The following is a 16,575-nucleotide window of genomic DNA, read 5'->3' as shown; positions in this document are numbered from 1 at the left end:
TATATATATATATATATATATATATATATATATATATATATACATATATATGTATGTATGTATATTCAACAATTGATTATAGCACTGAAAATGTCTTTCTACATAAACGTGTTTTTAGCATCTAAGCAATTACTTTGTTGGAAGTTTGTAGCTATCTCCAATCTAATTTTCTTGTTTACTAACAGCTATGGATAAACTGGTTGCTGTCATTGAAAAGCAACAAGTTATAGATATATCTATATTAAAACTTTTTTTTTCTTTTTCTTTCTCAAGAATATTATAAACTAATTCCAAATATTAATACCAAATATTAGATCCATTATTACTTTGGTATTACCATGAACTGTGTATAAAGCAAAGGTATTCAATGTACAGTACACATTGCAGTCTGATACAAACAGAAATAGTGGACAATTAATTGAATAAGAAATCAAGAATAACATTCAGGTTTCCTTGTTGGAGATCACGTTTGCATGCTGGTAGGAAATAAAATGCTACCACTCAATTAAAGTGATAAATGACAAGGTTCTGTATTGTGTTTGGCAGATCTTTTTCACTAGGCTGTATTTCATTTTGGAAACACATACATGAAAACAAAAAAAAAGAACAAAGATTAAAGGAGAACAATTCTAATACCTCTGCATATAAATTGCAAAATTACAGGATGGAGCTTCGACATGGCTATTCAACATGCAAGAAATAGCAGTAAAATCTCTCTTAAATCACGTAGTCCTAGATACATAAACCATGAGAGAAAGGAAAACCTTAATGGAAGTCAGCTCAACCAGGACTGACCTGGGGTTAAACAACAACAACAACATTAGTAAAATTAAACAGCGAAAAATATCATAAACCTTTATGCATAGAATGCCCTTTCATTACTGAAATCAAGATTAAATTCAAGGGTGTATATAAAAATAAGATTAAAGTCAAGGGTGTATACAAAGCATGGTATGGTACTGCAAAGGTTTTCCTCACTCACTAAAGTCAATTTAAGCCTCAAAAGCTGCTGTTTCAATCATTAGACTGTAGCCATGCTGGAGCATCACCATGAAGAGTTTTCAGTCAGGCAAATCAACTCTAGCAGTTATTTTTTTTTTAAGTCTGGTACTTACTTATTCTGTCAGTCTCTTTTTGCCAAACCACTATGAAATGGGGTTGTAAACACACCACCACCGGTTGTCAAGTAGTGGTGAAGGGGGAAAACATAGACACAAAGACATGTGTACATACACACCACACACATACACATATATATATATATAGATAGATAGATAGATATGACAGGCTTCTCTCTGTTTCCATCTGCCAAATCCACTCACAAGGCTTTAGTTGGTTTGAGGCTGTAGTAGAAGACTTCCAAGATGCAATGCAGTGGGACTGAACACAGAACCATGTGGTTGGAGAGCAAGCATCTTACTACACAGTCACACCTGTAACTATATCATCATCATTATCATCATTTAACATCCGTTGTCCATGCTGGCATGGATTGGACGATTTGACCAGGGCTGGCATGCTGGAAGGCTGCACCAGACTCCAGTCTTATTTACCATGGTTTTCTACGGTTGGATGCCTTTTGTGATGCCAGCTACTCTGAGAATGTAATGGGTGCTTTTACGTGCCATTTGCATGACACTGGGGCACTTTTATGTGCCACCGGCACCAGCATGACATAATGTCAAAGGGCTTGGTTACTGTCTCTATGAGGCCCAACACTTGAAAGAAGCTCAGCAATTTTGCCTCCATGAGGCCCAGTGCTTAAAAGGAACTCTGCCACTTGGCCTCTATGAGGCCCAATGCTCGAAAAGTGATCTTAATGTACCACCAGTATGGGTGCACTTGGCTTGACAAGTTCTCTCAAGCACAGCACATCGCCAAAGATGTGTGCTGTGCTTGAGAGTATAATAATTTCTAACATAAACTCAAAGCCAGAAATTTGGAGGAGATTAGTCAATGTAATCCCTACCAGTATCTGACTGGTGCTTTATGTTATTGACTCCAGAAGGATAAAAGACAAAATTGACCTCAGTGGGATTTGAATTCAGCATGCAAGGAGCTCGAAAATATACCATTTACTCACTAGCCTTAACATCCTACATATAATAAAATTTCATTTTTAGAAAACAGTAAAATGCCAGTTCTTCTGAATTAGCTTATGACAAGGAAATAAAATTTCACAAAAAAAAAAAAAAAAAAAAAAAAAAACCAGACTACATAATTTATTATTCGGTGTATTAATCATGTGATCACAAAATATTAATAATTTCAGAAAGTTTTTATGCTTGGACTATCTTTCATTACTGCATTTTTTGAGTCACTAGTTTCTAATTCACAACAAATATCTTATTAATAGTACTTGATTAACATTATCATAACAATCACCATTTCCATTTATACTGAATACTAATGACTTATTAGCATATCACAGCTACCTCTAAAAAAAAAAAATACAAAAAGTATTTATTGTCTTCTGTGTGGAGTGAATACTAATATTCATATTCTCAATAAAACTGAGGACAGAATGAATTGCTCAAATACATTTCAAATAGGACCACTTTGAAAACTCTATAGGAAAAACAAAAACTTTTTGGTCTACATCTGTTATGACATTGCCATAGAAAACTAAAAATATCATACATTATTGTAAAGAAATTCAATCAGAAGAGGCTGCCGCTATTTAATTTTAGATAGTTAAAACTACGAATAAAATTTATTTTGTTTTATATAACCAAGATTTCAACTTCATTATAACATGAGAAATTCAATAATAAACAGAAATACCTAAATAGTGATATTTATTTAGACCATTTTTATCAACCAAGTAAACACAAGCAAATGAGGCAGCAACTACAAGTTTAATTCCCTTAAATCATACCCTACCATCTTAAAATTAGATACTGTTTGAAAATATAATGGAAATGTCATGGCTGGTGTACTTTGATTAAAGGTCTGGTTGAAGAGAGCAGGAGATTGAATACATATTATATATTCAAAGCTACTCACCTGATGATGTGCTAGTACATAGCTGCTGCTGCTGGGTCATATTTAGTTATGTGATTATTTATATAATATTTATGTAATTGTATGATATGGAAAAACGCAGCATCTGATGACAGAAACAATTGTTGTGGTTTTGTGATTAAAGCCTGTTTATTCCATCTTCTTCATCATTATCATCATTCAACGTCCGTTTTCCATGCTGGCATGGGTTGGACGGTTTGACTAGGGACTGGGAAGCCAGGAGGTCGCACCAGGCTCCAATCTGATCTGGCAAATTTCTACAGCTGGATGCCCTTCATAACGCCAACCACTCCAAGAGTGTAGTGGGTGCTTTTTACGTGCCACAGGCACGGGAGCCAGTCAGGCAGCACTGGCATCAGCCACGTTCGGATGGTGCATTTTACATGCTACCGGCACGGGGAGCCAGTCAGGCGACACTGGCAATGACCCACACATGAATGATGCTTATTTCGTGCCACCAACATGGGAGCCATCATGCAGCACTGACATATGCCATAACTACAATTTCCATTTGATTGTTGCTTGTATAAATTTTCACATGGCAATACATATACTAAAATTGGAATGATACAAAAAAGATTAGCATGGCCCCTGCGCCAGAATGACATGCAAATTGATGAAGCGTTCCATATTTTTTAAAGGCGGTGTTCCAGCATGGCTGCAGTCAAATGACTGAAACAAGTAAAAGACTAAAAGAATATTATTTTGACTTGTCTTGATATCATTCAATATTTGTATATGGGCATCACCATCATACAAGCAATGTTATTCATTTCCAGTCTTCAGTGAAAAAACATGGGGAAATATTACCTTGTTTAACAGGGGAGGATTGGTGACAGGAAGAGCATCCACTTGCAGAAAACCTGCCACAGTGAACTCAATTTGATTCATGTGAGCCAGGGCAGGATTAAGACTCATAGAGGCCTTAAGCACTTAAAAGACTTTGGTGCCCCCATATTAATGTAATTCAAAATATAAACAATAATAAACCATAAAATGAATTTTAATTTTCAAAATGAAACAAAACTATCAGTAAGATGAGAAATAATGTCTGTTTTTGTATACGTCCACCTTATTTATATTTAAAAAGTTATGTCCAGTTTTTTTTATTGCAAAGTCTTTGATCACATCCTCACTATGACACCATCAATTCTACAATTATATTTACTATCATATAAACCACTTTGAATATTATTTTAGCAAGTTTAAAATGATTTCTTTTGTGCCGTAAACCATTTACCATTTCTGTGGTACCCCCTCCTTTCTTTGATGCCCTAAGCACGAGCTTATTTTGCTTAATGGTTAATCCAGCATTGATGTGAGCATAGGGTGAGATATTAAAATAATGATGGTGATGATGATGATGGTGGTGATGATGATAGTGATGATGGTAGTGGTGGTGGTGATGATATTGTATACTCCTGATTTGCTTCCAAAGAATTTTCTTTTAAAAACAGACCCTGTCTGAAATGACCGAATGCATCTCTTTTCATGGAACAGAAACTTAGTTTGCTTTAAAAATTTATGACACACTAAGTTGATAAGTACTTGGGTACTCTGTTAGAGGACATACAAAGTACATAATGGCTGAACGGGTAAGAAGTTTGCTTTCTGACTACTCAGGTCTGAGTTCAAATCTTTCTGCTCACATCTTAGCCTCGAATCGACTGATTTGTTGTACATGGAATTTAGTAGATGGAAACTATAAGGAAGCCTGCAGTGTCATCATCATAATCACCACCACCACATCATCATCGTTATCATCGTCATCATTTTTCCATGCCGGCATGGGTGAGCTAGGTCATCACAGCTCACATCATTTAGCAGAAAAGAATAACAACCAGCTTTGGTGCTGTGAATCTCTAATGGTTTATAAAGGTTGCAATTAATCATGTCACAAACACAAGGGAGATCGTCTGATATGAAGGGGGGGGGGGGGTGCCTGGGTGGCCTTCTACCCTGTATTAGCTTTTATTCAGAGTTATTGCTCTCCTGAATGGATAATAAATGGTGATTTTTACAGAGACCAAACCAATGGGTGGATGGACAGAATTGTTTACACAATGGACAGAATGCTTTGCAGTAGTATCTGTTCTGGTTTTTATCAATTCTGACATCAACTTCTGTGATAATGCTGGTGCCATGCTGTATCAGCTTTGCCATTTCCTTGGATGCCATCAGTGGTGTGGAAACAGAAGACTTATCTGCCTGAGCAATTGTTTGTCTTCAATACAACAACCATGTCTAAGACTATTCTTTGGAGAGAAACTTTCTAGGTGCAGAAATCAATGGCCATTTATGGCTAAAAGAGGCCTTAGCATGAATTAGACTAAATATTAGACCAGACTTTTCACTCAACACTCAGGTAAGGTGTTTCGCAACTAAATGTTTTAATAATCTCTCTTGATTAATTATGATAGTTCAACAAAATGGAAGGCTACATAGGATACTGTTTATCTTTGTCCCAGACCATCCTCAGCATGACCCTGCCACCTTTTACTCAGATATATTTTATTCACAACTAAATGACCCAATATATTCTTTCTCTTTAACCCTTTATCATTTAAACCAACCATATCTGGCCAAAATACTCTACCTGTTTTATTTTCAAACTGGCTGCATCCAGCCTCTCACACCTACTTTACAATAATATTCAAACAATAAACAATCGTGATATTGAATTCTCAAAGATACAAGATAAGGCATGACTAATTCAAATCAATGTGAATAAAAAACGCATTACATTTGACATGGAAATCTGAATACTAAAGGGTGATTGGCTTACTGAATGATTTTGAGGGAAATTTTGTCTGCTTCTTTTAGCAGGCTAAACAATTATACAAAAATTCTCTCACTGACTTGACAAAAATATATACATTCATTTTCACAACAATGGGAGAAATACAAGTTCAAGTTTAGCCTAAAGATTCAATTTAGTGTAAGAAGTCACAACTAATTATTTGAGAGTCAAACATCTTTTTCGTTCACCTATTTTAACTCTATGGTAAATTATATCAGAAGCATTGCAAATCATCCTAACAAGCTAAAGGTTCAGGAGATATGATGGTTGAAATTACCATAATTCCACAATAATTTTCATAGTCATTCATAAAACTCACAAAACTTGATACAACTATTTACTTTACGAACAAAAGTAAATTTGAATTCTATGATGAAGGCTATTCTAAAAGTGAAGCCTATTGAAAAATTTATTTATATAATAAATTCATAGAATGAATGCAATAAACAGGTTGGTACACTATATACATTTGAATGAAGACAATGGGGTTGTTAATATCCTGAGGATGTTATTTCAAGTAGATTAAGACATAGAAATTCATTTGTGACTGGAATTTCTATCTATATTCTCTTGACAGGTAATCATATGAAAGAAGAGCAAGAGAGAGGGAGAGAGAATCAGACAGACACTCTGACAAATACATAGACAGAGGAAAAGGTGGAGCAGATGGGTGGAGTGTAAAACTCTGTGTGTGTGTGTGGTGTATCTCTAAAATAAAATGGAGGAGAGAAAGATATGATAAAGCCAGTAGAAGTTTGAAGTATCTACAAGTTGTAGATCATTTTTATAAAGATGTATTCTGGCATCTATTAGGGAGGAAAAAAAATTTGCTGAATAAATAATTGTTGTTCAATGATATTTACAAAACTACTATCATCACAGCGTCAGAAATGTCAATAAAAAAAAATTCCACGAGAAGTTAAATCACTAACAAATATTTGAAACATTAATAATCACGATTGGCTTTGCATTGAAAACTTACATAAATATAACTTTGAATGTCACAAAACTCATTCTTCTGTGAAAAAACATAACATAACTATTACCGATTTCACTGGTTCACATTTTTGCTTTTTTTTTTTGTTTTGTTTGTTTCTTTTTCTTTTAACTAACAACTGATTTTAAAGCAAATAAAAATATTTTAGTTCACTTTCTGAATAAAATCCAAAAAACAAAAAAAAAAAATGAAAATATCTTGAAAAATGGTATTTACATAATTTAGGCTATAAATATAATTTAAACTACAGGAAATTATTAAATATATATTTATTTATTTATTCAATAAATGAAACCTTGAATTTCAGTTGGAATTTTTAAAATATTTTTTGAAATAATTTTATTACCCACACAACACACCGAGCTGCTTCTTGCAGCACACAATATTCAGGGCTGATTGGATTACACCTTTAGCTAATAATATTCACTTCTCTCTTCTAATTAGCAAATATCACAACTTATATAGGTGCAGAAGTGGCTGTGTGGCAAGAAGCTTGCTTCCCAACCACATGGTTTCGGGTTCAGTCCCACTGTGTGACACCTTGAGCAAGTGTCTTCTACTATAGGGCCGATCAATGCCTTTGAGTGGATGTGGTAGACGGAAACTGAAAGAAGCTCGTTGTATATATATATATATATATATATATATTACTGCTATCTCCAAAAGATTTTTTATTCTCTCTCTATTTCCTTGGGTTCCTTTCTGTTGAAGAGTGTTAAACTAATACACCTGTTTGTTGTTTATACACCTGTCTTCATCTTTTGTTTTTCTGCAAAATTCAACTATATATATGTATATATGTATGTATGTATTTGCATGTCTGTGTTTGCCCCCCCCCCACCACCACATCACTTAACAACCAATGTTCGTGTGTTTACGTCTCCATAACTTAGTGGTTCCGCAAAAGAGAGTGATAGAATAAGTACTAGGCTTACAAAGAATAAGTCCTGGGGTCGATTTGTTCGACTAAAAGGCAGTGCTCCAGAATGGCTGCAGTCAAATGACTGAAACAAGAATGATATCTAATGAAATCAATGAGTTGCAAAGATAATCATCATCATCATCATCATTTAACATCCGCTTTCCATGATGGCATGGGTTGGATGGTTTGACTGAGGACTGGCAAGCCAGAAGGCTGCACCACGATCCAATCTGATCTGGCAAGGTTTCGACAGTTGGATGCCTTTCCTAACACCAACCACTCAGAGAGTGTAGTGGGTACTTTTTACGTGCCACCAGCACAGGAGCCAGTCAGGTGGCACTGGCAGTGACCACACTTAAATGGTGCTTTTTACATACCACCAGCATGGGACCAGTCAGCCAGCACTGGCATCGGCCACACTCAAATGGTGCTTTTTATGTACCACTAGCACAGGTGCCAATCAACCAGTATTGTCACCGGCCACAAATATATGGTATTATTTGATAAACATCGGAGGGTTTGGAGGATCCATCCAAGAAAATAAGAATTGAAGGTTTCCATACAGAAAAAAATGGTTAAGAAACACTGGTTTTGAAGAATGCAGGATATAACAATGATATTTGCAGGTGAGAAATGTCATCTCGTCCAACCAACTATGGTATTAAAATCTGCTCAATACAGGTAAACTAGTTCTTCTTCAACAAACTTTCTATCTTCAAAATGGGAACCATATTTGTAAGTCTGAAAATATTAGGAGAGAATATATATCACTCTAAAGATTGAATAACTACATCCAGAAATAACTAGAGCTGCCAATCAATCAACTTATTTAATCAGCTACTTCCATGCCATTGATCTGTGAAGGTAGAGTTAAGTGAAGCAACTCAACAGTAACAACCAACCAACCAACCAGCCAACCAGCCAACCAACCAACCAACCAACCAGCCAACCGAACAACTACTTGAAATAACAGAAACTTCTCACAATGATGCAGACAAATGAAATTTTGAAAATAATGTAAAAGAGAGACCCTTATATAAAAGCGAGAAATGTAGTCAATTGAATTACGACAGTGGTTCTTCAGTAAACCTTTTTGAAGACTGGTAGCTATCATACATCAGAGACAGGTACTTCTGATAGCTTGCTTCCTCCTCAAACCTGCAACTACTTAGATACGTAAAGCGATGATATTAGATATGCTGATGTCGCATAAAAAGTACCCAAGATGGCACCATGTAAAAGGCTCCATGCTGTGTCACATAAAAAGCACCCGTACTGGTGCCACATAAAATGCACCCTGTACACTCTTTGAAGTGGTTGGCATTAGGAAGGGTATCTAGCCATAGAAACCATGCCGAAACAGTAGATCCCGGTGCAGCACTCCAGCTTACCATCTCCTGTCAAACCATCCAACCCATACCAGCAAGGAAAACAGACACTAAATGATGATGATGATGATGATGATGATGATGGTGACAATGATGATAGGTGCAAACATGTGAGTAGGGATGTTCACATGATAACTATGTGATATCATTATTAAGGAATGTTTAAAGGCAGCGGGCTGGTAGAATCGTTAGCACACCAGACAAAACATTTAGTGGTATTTCGTCTGCCACTACATTCTGAGTTCAAATTCCGCTGAGGTCAACTTTGTCTTTCATCCTTTCGAGATCAATTAAATAAGTACCAGTTACACTTTAATCCCCTCCCCCAAGCTGCCCTTGTGGCAAAAATTTGAAATCATTATTAAGAAGTGTTTAAGGTGGCAAACTGGCAGAATTGTTAGAGCAATGGGCAAAATGCTTAGCAGTATTTCACCTGTCGCTATGTTCCGAGTTCAAAGTCTACCGAAGTCAACTTTACTTTCCATCCTTTCAGGCTCGATAAAATAAGTACCAGTTGAACATTGGAGTCAATGTAATCAACTCATCCCCTCCCCCAAAACTGCTGCCCTTATTGGCAAAATTTGAAACCATTATTAAGAAGTGTATGTGAAATATTCTTTATGTTCACTAAATGATTTCTTGGAGGCATAGCAATGAGGTACAAAATTCACTTCATAAATATATGACTTAAGGTTCCATCCTACCACAGAGCAGTGGAGTACAAGTGTCTTCTACTGTAGTAGAATTCCAAATAATATTCAGTTATATGGGTGGCGAGCTGGTAGAATCGTTAGCACGCTGAGCAAAATGCTTAGCGGTATTTCGTCTGCCATTACGTTCTGAGTTCAAATTCCGCCAAGGTAGATTAAATAAGTACCAGTTACGCACTAGGGTCAAGGTAATCGACTTAATGCCTTTGTCCTTGTTTGTCCCCTCTATGTTTAGCCCCCTGTGGGCAATAAAAAATTAAATATTCAGTTATAAAAATATGCGATGGACTAGTGTCCCGTCAAGCTGGGGAGAAACACATATACCATAGAAACCAGGAAACCGGGCCCATGAACCTGGCTAGGCTTTAAAAGGGCGCATAAATAAAATAAAATATAAAAATATGATATTATTTCATAAACATCAAAGGGTTTAGAGGATCCATCCAAGAAAATAGGAATCAAAGAGATCCATACAGAAAAAATGGTTTGGAAGAATACAGGATATAAAAAAGATATTTGCATGTGAGAAATATCATCTTGTCCAAAACCATTATTAAGAAGTGTATGCAAGATATCTTATATGCTCATTAGATGATTTCTTGGAGGTGTAGAAATATGGTACAAGCTTCACTTCATAACTCAATGACTTTAGGTTCAATCCTACTGCTATGCGGTGGGATACAAATGTCTACTACTGTAGTCTCAAACTGACCAATGTTTTATGAGTGTAACTGATGCATGAAAACTGTCATATGATATGTGTTTGCATGTGTGTAGAGGGTGGGTGAAGGTGCATGACTAAGTGGTTAGGGTATTCGGCTTGCAACTGTAAGATCATGAGTTCAATATCCAGTGATACACTATGACTTTGAGCAAGACACTTTACTTCAAGTTTCTCTAGTCCATTTACCTGGCAAATGTGAGTCGTACCCATTTTTCAAAGGGCCAAACGTGTTACATTGTGTGTCACACTGAGTCTCCCTGAGAACTACTTTCAGGGTACAACTGTCTGTGGAGTACTCAGCTACTTGCATGTTAATCCCACAAGTAGGCTGTTCTGTTGATCGGATCAGCTGGAAACTTTGTTGTTGTAACTGCTAGTGTGTGTGTGTGTGTGTGTGTGTGTGTGTGTGTGTGTGTGTGTGTGCACGCATGTGCGCGTGCATCAATGCTTATTTTTAGTCTTTGCATTGCACTATTTATGCAATGGTAATACATCAGCACCTGTAAACATCATCTGTAGTTTGGTAGTTACAATGTGTGATATCCAATGAAATAAAAATGCCTTATTTGAAAAACAAGAGTTGGCATAGGAGAAGCATCTAGCCATAGAATACTACCTCGAGGTGTCTCATCCAACCCATGCCAGTACGGAGAGTGAGAAGGAAAACATAAAAAACACGATGGTGATAACAATAACGGATGATTGGTCTATCACAAAACAATTTTCATTTACTGACATTTTTCATGTCTTGGAGGTAGACTGGTACATCTGAGATAAGCAAGGTTAATACCACCTACAGCTTTATTGTCTTGCATTAATTTTATCATGTTTGCAATAGTCTTTTATTGAAACAACTGTGTTTACACTTGAATACCTTTCCTTCAGCAAAACATTCAATTATAAAGTAAGAGCAGAACTTTGCTTTTATTCATTAAAACAAACCATATTTAGTAAGAGTATAAATAAAATTACAGTGGTTAGTAGTCCAGCACTTTAACTTTGTTTTGAATTATATACACTAGGAATCTACATTTCATTTTGATGGCTGCAGAAATTCCTAAAAAATTTGATAGAACATTTCCAAGGCACTTACAAAATAATTTCTCTGTATAAACATTGAAAAGACTAATTTTACAATCATCAAGAGAGATACAAAATAAGATCTGCTTTTATAATTCAATTTACATCAAGGTTGTATTAAATGAATGATTATTCTCAGGAGTCAGCTGGAATTTCATTTCATTAACTCCAGAAGGATGAAAGACTAAATCAATCTTGGCAGGATTTGAACTCAGAATGTAAATACTGCAGATATCTTATCTGCCGCTCTCACAAATCAAATGGAGACTGTTTTTCTTTTGTGATGTTTAGAATGTTATACATGAAATAATTCTGGTAATGTCTGCATTAAAATTATTGTGGTCTTTATGAGACAGATCTCAACAGGGGGAGAAGTACTTTCCATGTGTCTTCATAATGTGTTCCAGTGAATGGTGATTCTTTATAGGTGGATAAAAGTAATAAGAGTAAAATAGAAAAGCTGGATTCCTTTCTCCATAAACAGTTATGATTCCTACTTGATGGCGAAATAAAAATGGCAACATGCAATTCCACAAAAGGTGCGGATGTGGACAATTAAACATTAATCTTGCAAAGATTCGTTGGCATCTGTTCAGACATATCTGTAGAATAGACGTTTTACTGGGGACTTGAAAGGTTCTGCTTCTGCTGGCTACAATAATAATACTTTCAATGACATACCATTATAGCTTTCAGAGGTCAAATAGAAACGGGTAAATCATCTGGTGGAACTCAGAGAAAAATAGCCAAACAAAAGACAGAAGAGAATTAGTATTGCAAGTAAAGCCATACAAATGAATCTAAAAGAACTATTCTTCAATAAAGTGTAAGGAATAATAATAGTAAATGCTTTAAAATATAAATTAGTTGAATATTGGTTTCTAACATAAACACAATTACATCAGAACTCTTTTTTATCACCATCCCCCTGTGACCCCAGAATGATGAAAAGTAAAGTTGCACTCAGTGAGATTTGAACTCAAGACATAAAAGGTTGGAATTAAATATCAGAAGGCATTATTCATTTATTTATTTTGAAGACTTAACCCTTTCCCATTCAGATTCTTCTGACAAATGCAATGCTTATTTATTCACATTTTTAAACGTTAATTCTGCAGATTCCAAAGATGTGATTGTTTATTTTTAGAATGATATCGCCAGGTAGGTGTGAGATGCTGGATCTGGCCAGTTTGAACATAAAACCAGGAGAATATTTGGGCTGGATATGGCCAGTTTAAATGCTAAAGAGTTAAACAATTCTGCTTATGGAGTAAAGATTATTTGCCAACATAACATGGCAGTCCTAGTTTAGGATGAATTTTACTGTAATTTAGCCCCAGCATCATTCGTCCTAAACCAGGACTGTCATGTTATGTTGGCAAATAATCTTTACTCCAAAGTACTGTTGCTGAATATCTCTCGATGTGAGATTTACAAATAGTAATTTTCTAAATTCTGCTCATGTTTGACATGCAGATAAATTTGGTATTCCTTATAATAAATCTTATATGTGTACAGAAATATATCCTCGCTGTGAAGATTTTGATTTAATTTCTAAGTTAGTGAGACCATATGACAAATAAGTAGACGAGAATGTTTTTAATATGTTTTAGACTCCTCCCAAGTCTTGTTATGAGCTCTTTCAATAATTCCAAGAAAATGTCTTATACATAACATGTTTTGTATAAAAAGAGGTGAGGACTTCAAAAAAAAAAAAAAAAATGCAGCTAGATTAATCATACTTTTTCTAACCTATTACATGACTTAATCTATTATGTCTATGTAAACATACTTTCAGTCATGCTGTGAATATTGTTTGGGGTTAAAACCCAAGTTGATATGACCACATGATCAGGAATTAACAATCATGATTTTGAATCTCTTTTGAATTATATTTACTTACACATAATAGATTTACCAGGTGAGTATGGTAGATCTGAAGAGAGTCTATTATGAATGTGAAAACAGAGAGCACATGATGGACATATTGGGCTTGAGGACAAACGAAATCATGATAGGCTAACTTCCTGATCACATCATTTCATTAAATTAGGCTTAACTGAGAACAATCTTCACAGCAAGAGCAGAGCAAGACTAATAAATGTATTTACACACACAATAGATTGCATCATATGTAATGAAATAGATTACATCACATGTGACAAAAGTTATAATTACTTTCAAACATTGTATGTACTCTCAGAGAGCTTACAGGAGATATTCGGCAACCTTAACATAATTAACTCAGCAGAAGAAATAAAGGTAATTTCTATGATAAGTAATTTAATCGTGTAAAAAGAAAAGTCGTTCACTTCATTGGGTTTAGATTATATTGTATGATCTCAAACATTAATAATCAAACCTCTCTTTTGTTTATTCATCAATAATTATCATCATAGCCTATACAGTAATGTAGAAGTGCTGTAAACAAGTGGATAAGATGCAAGACTTCAGAGAACCTTGAGTTAGGTGTTTACATACCAGCAGAACTTTGACTTTTCTGTGCAAGCTACTAATGGACATAAGCTATTAGCCATTCTGGTAATGATATGATGTGCCTTAAGTAGGCACTCCTCAACATTAACAGTTGACTCATCAAAGGGAAAGTTAAGTGTCAATATTTTAAGCTGTTGAAGCTCAAAAGAGGAGTACTTACAGATTTATTCCTGCTCTTCAGTGCTGCCAGCTTCAGTTAAAAGTATCTTAACACTTCAATATTCTAGCCAGCAAAACTGGAATGACGATAACCAAGCCGACATATTATATCTGGCAGCCGGAAAGACCGCCACCAATCTTAGGTGAAGTCATGTTTTTCTTACTTTTCAATATTTCGGCATTTTTTAGATAAATGCATCAACACACATCAACTGTGAATACTAATGGGTTAAACCAACATAACTGTAATTTATCTCATATTAAATCTCAGTTTTCAAATATATTGTTCTCAGCAATGTTTTCGGAATTTTTGAAAATTTTGGAACACATTTCCTCCCTAAGTTATTCAGAGAAAAATAAAATTACCTAACAAAAAGATTTATATATGTGAGTTTATCATTTCTGTAACTTGTAGTTTCTTTTTAGATTTATCTCAGTTTTATCAAAATTCCAGTGACAAGAAATACTCTTATTCTGTACATTATCAAAGTATTTCTGAGATATAACAAATCAGGAAGAGAAGAAAAAATACACCGAATAAAGCAGCCTTAAAAAGCAAATCTAAAACTGAGTATCATGATAACAGAGCTAAATGGTGTTGATAGAAAAACAGAAAACACATATTTACAACAATCTTACATTTACAATCAGCAACAAAACTCTGAAGACTATAAATAATAACTTCCTCATAAATTTCATTATCTCGGTTTTAATTACGATTGAAGGGGAAAAAAATACAATTTTTACTATTACAATGTAGAAAGAAATAAGCCTTTGTTACCAATGACAATGCAATCATTAAAAAGACATTAATCCAGTCAGAGCATCCAAACAAGGTTAACACTAACAGATAAAAATGAAAAGAAGAAAATAAAAATGAAGAGTTCTACTGTTGCACTTAAGTAGTCTACATTGGTGTCTGTGGATAAATCCATACAATGCTAATTAAATATATAATACAATCAAAGAAATAAGAACTACTTAGCTATATTATTATGAAAAGGTTGTGTAAGTTATTATGTAGCCAGATCTAATGCTCTCTCTATAATAAATAATATTTATCAAGAGCAGGGCAAAACAAGCTGGGACTTGACTCGGCATGTAAGTAGTTCTATTATTAAATATCTTTACTCACAAGTGTGAAAATGTTTACTGAAGGTGGAATAAAAAAAAAAAAATTCTTTTAGTAATAATAAGAAAAAATATTTCATGAATTTATTAATTAAAACAAGACATGGGAATAAGATATTGTAGAACAAAAAACAAGAAAAATACACCTCTAATAATAGACAGAGTAGAATATCAAATATATCCAGTAATAGAAAATTATAGTTTGTAACTTCAACTATTAACTAAAAAGAAAAATGAACATGAACAAATACGCAATCATGTGTGTGTATGTATCCACTGACATATGTATATACGTACATACATACACACATACACACACACACACATATATATATATATATATATATATATATATATATATATATAAACTTGTGTACACTAAAATGCATGTGTATGCATAAGTCTCAATTCTTCTAAATTACAATCTAAATGTAAACAACACGTACGTACTCACATATGTTATATGTATAACACATCTATATTTGTGCTATACACACACATGTATGTTTATGTGTGTGTGTGTGTGTTTTTAGTATGATCGCAACTGTCAGATAAATGGTAACATGAAACTCTGAGTAGCAATTTGGGAAGATTTCTTCAGCTTTAATAAAATGTATATGTACAAATATATATATATATATATATATATATATATATATATATATATATATATACATATATACATATATATATATATGCTCATGAGTCATCTTAGAGACCATAAATCTGGGAAAAGATGCACTTGTATATCTGTCAATAGAATGGGTATACTATCTGAAATATATTGTATTATAATCCATCGCAGTTGATTTTACCAATCAGTTTTGCACAAGGAATACAATGGTGTGTTAGGTAACAATCTGATTATATAACCTTACGCTCATCACAACTAGCTGAGATCAGCCGTGATGGATGTATAATCATTATCATTATCATTATCATCATCGCCATTTAACATCCACCTTCCATGTTGGCAAGGGTTGGACGGTTTGACAGGAGCTGGACAGCTGAAGAGCATGGCACCTTGGGCAAGTGTCTTCTACTATAGCCTCAGGCTGACCAAAGCCTTGTGAGTTGATTTGGTAGACGGAAACTGAAAGAAGCCTGTCGTATATATGTATATATATACATATATATATATATA

At 34.5% G+C, this 16,575-nt stretch overlaps 1 long non-coding RNA gene and 1 other non-coding gene across 3 annotated transcripts in view; one reads left to right on the top strand and one right to left on the bottom strand.

Annotated features, from left to right (window-relative positions):
• The window catches only part of LOC128250464 (uncharacterized), a 495,659-nt gene that overhangs the window by 128,253 nt on the left and 350,831 nt on the right, over positions 1 to 16,575 (bottom strand). The window lies entirely within an intron of this gene.
• LOC128247161 (U6 spliceosomal RNA) lies at positions 3,549 to 3,660 on the top strand. Its single transcript, XR_008263571.1, has one exon. It is a non-coding gene; the product is annotated as a U6 spliceosomal RNA (small nuclear RNA).

This window comes from Octopus bimaculoides, chromosome 2 (assembly GCF_001194135.2).
Source record: "Octopus bimaculoides isolate UCB-OBI-ISO-001 chromosome 2, ASM119413v2, whole genome shotgun sequence".
NCBI lineage: Eukaryota > Metazoa > Mollusca > Cephalopoda > Octopoda > Octopodidae > Octopus > Octopus bimaculoides.
This window is presented reverse-complemented; position numbering and strand designations above follow the sequence as displayed.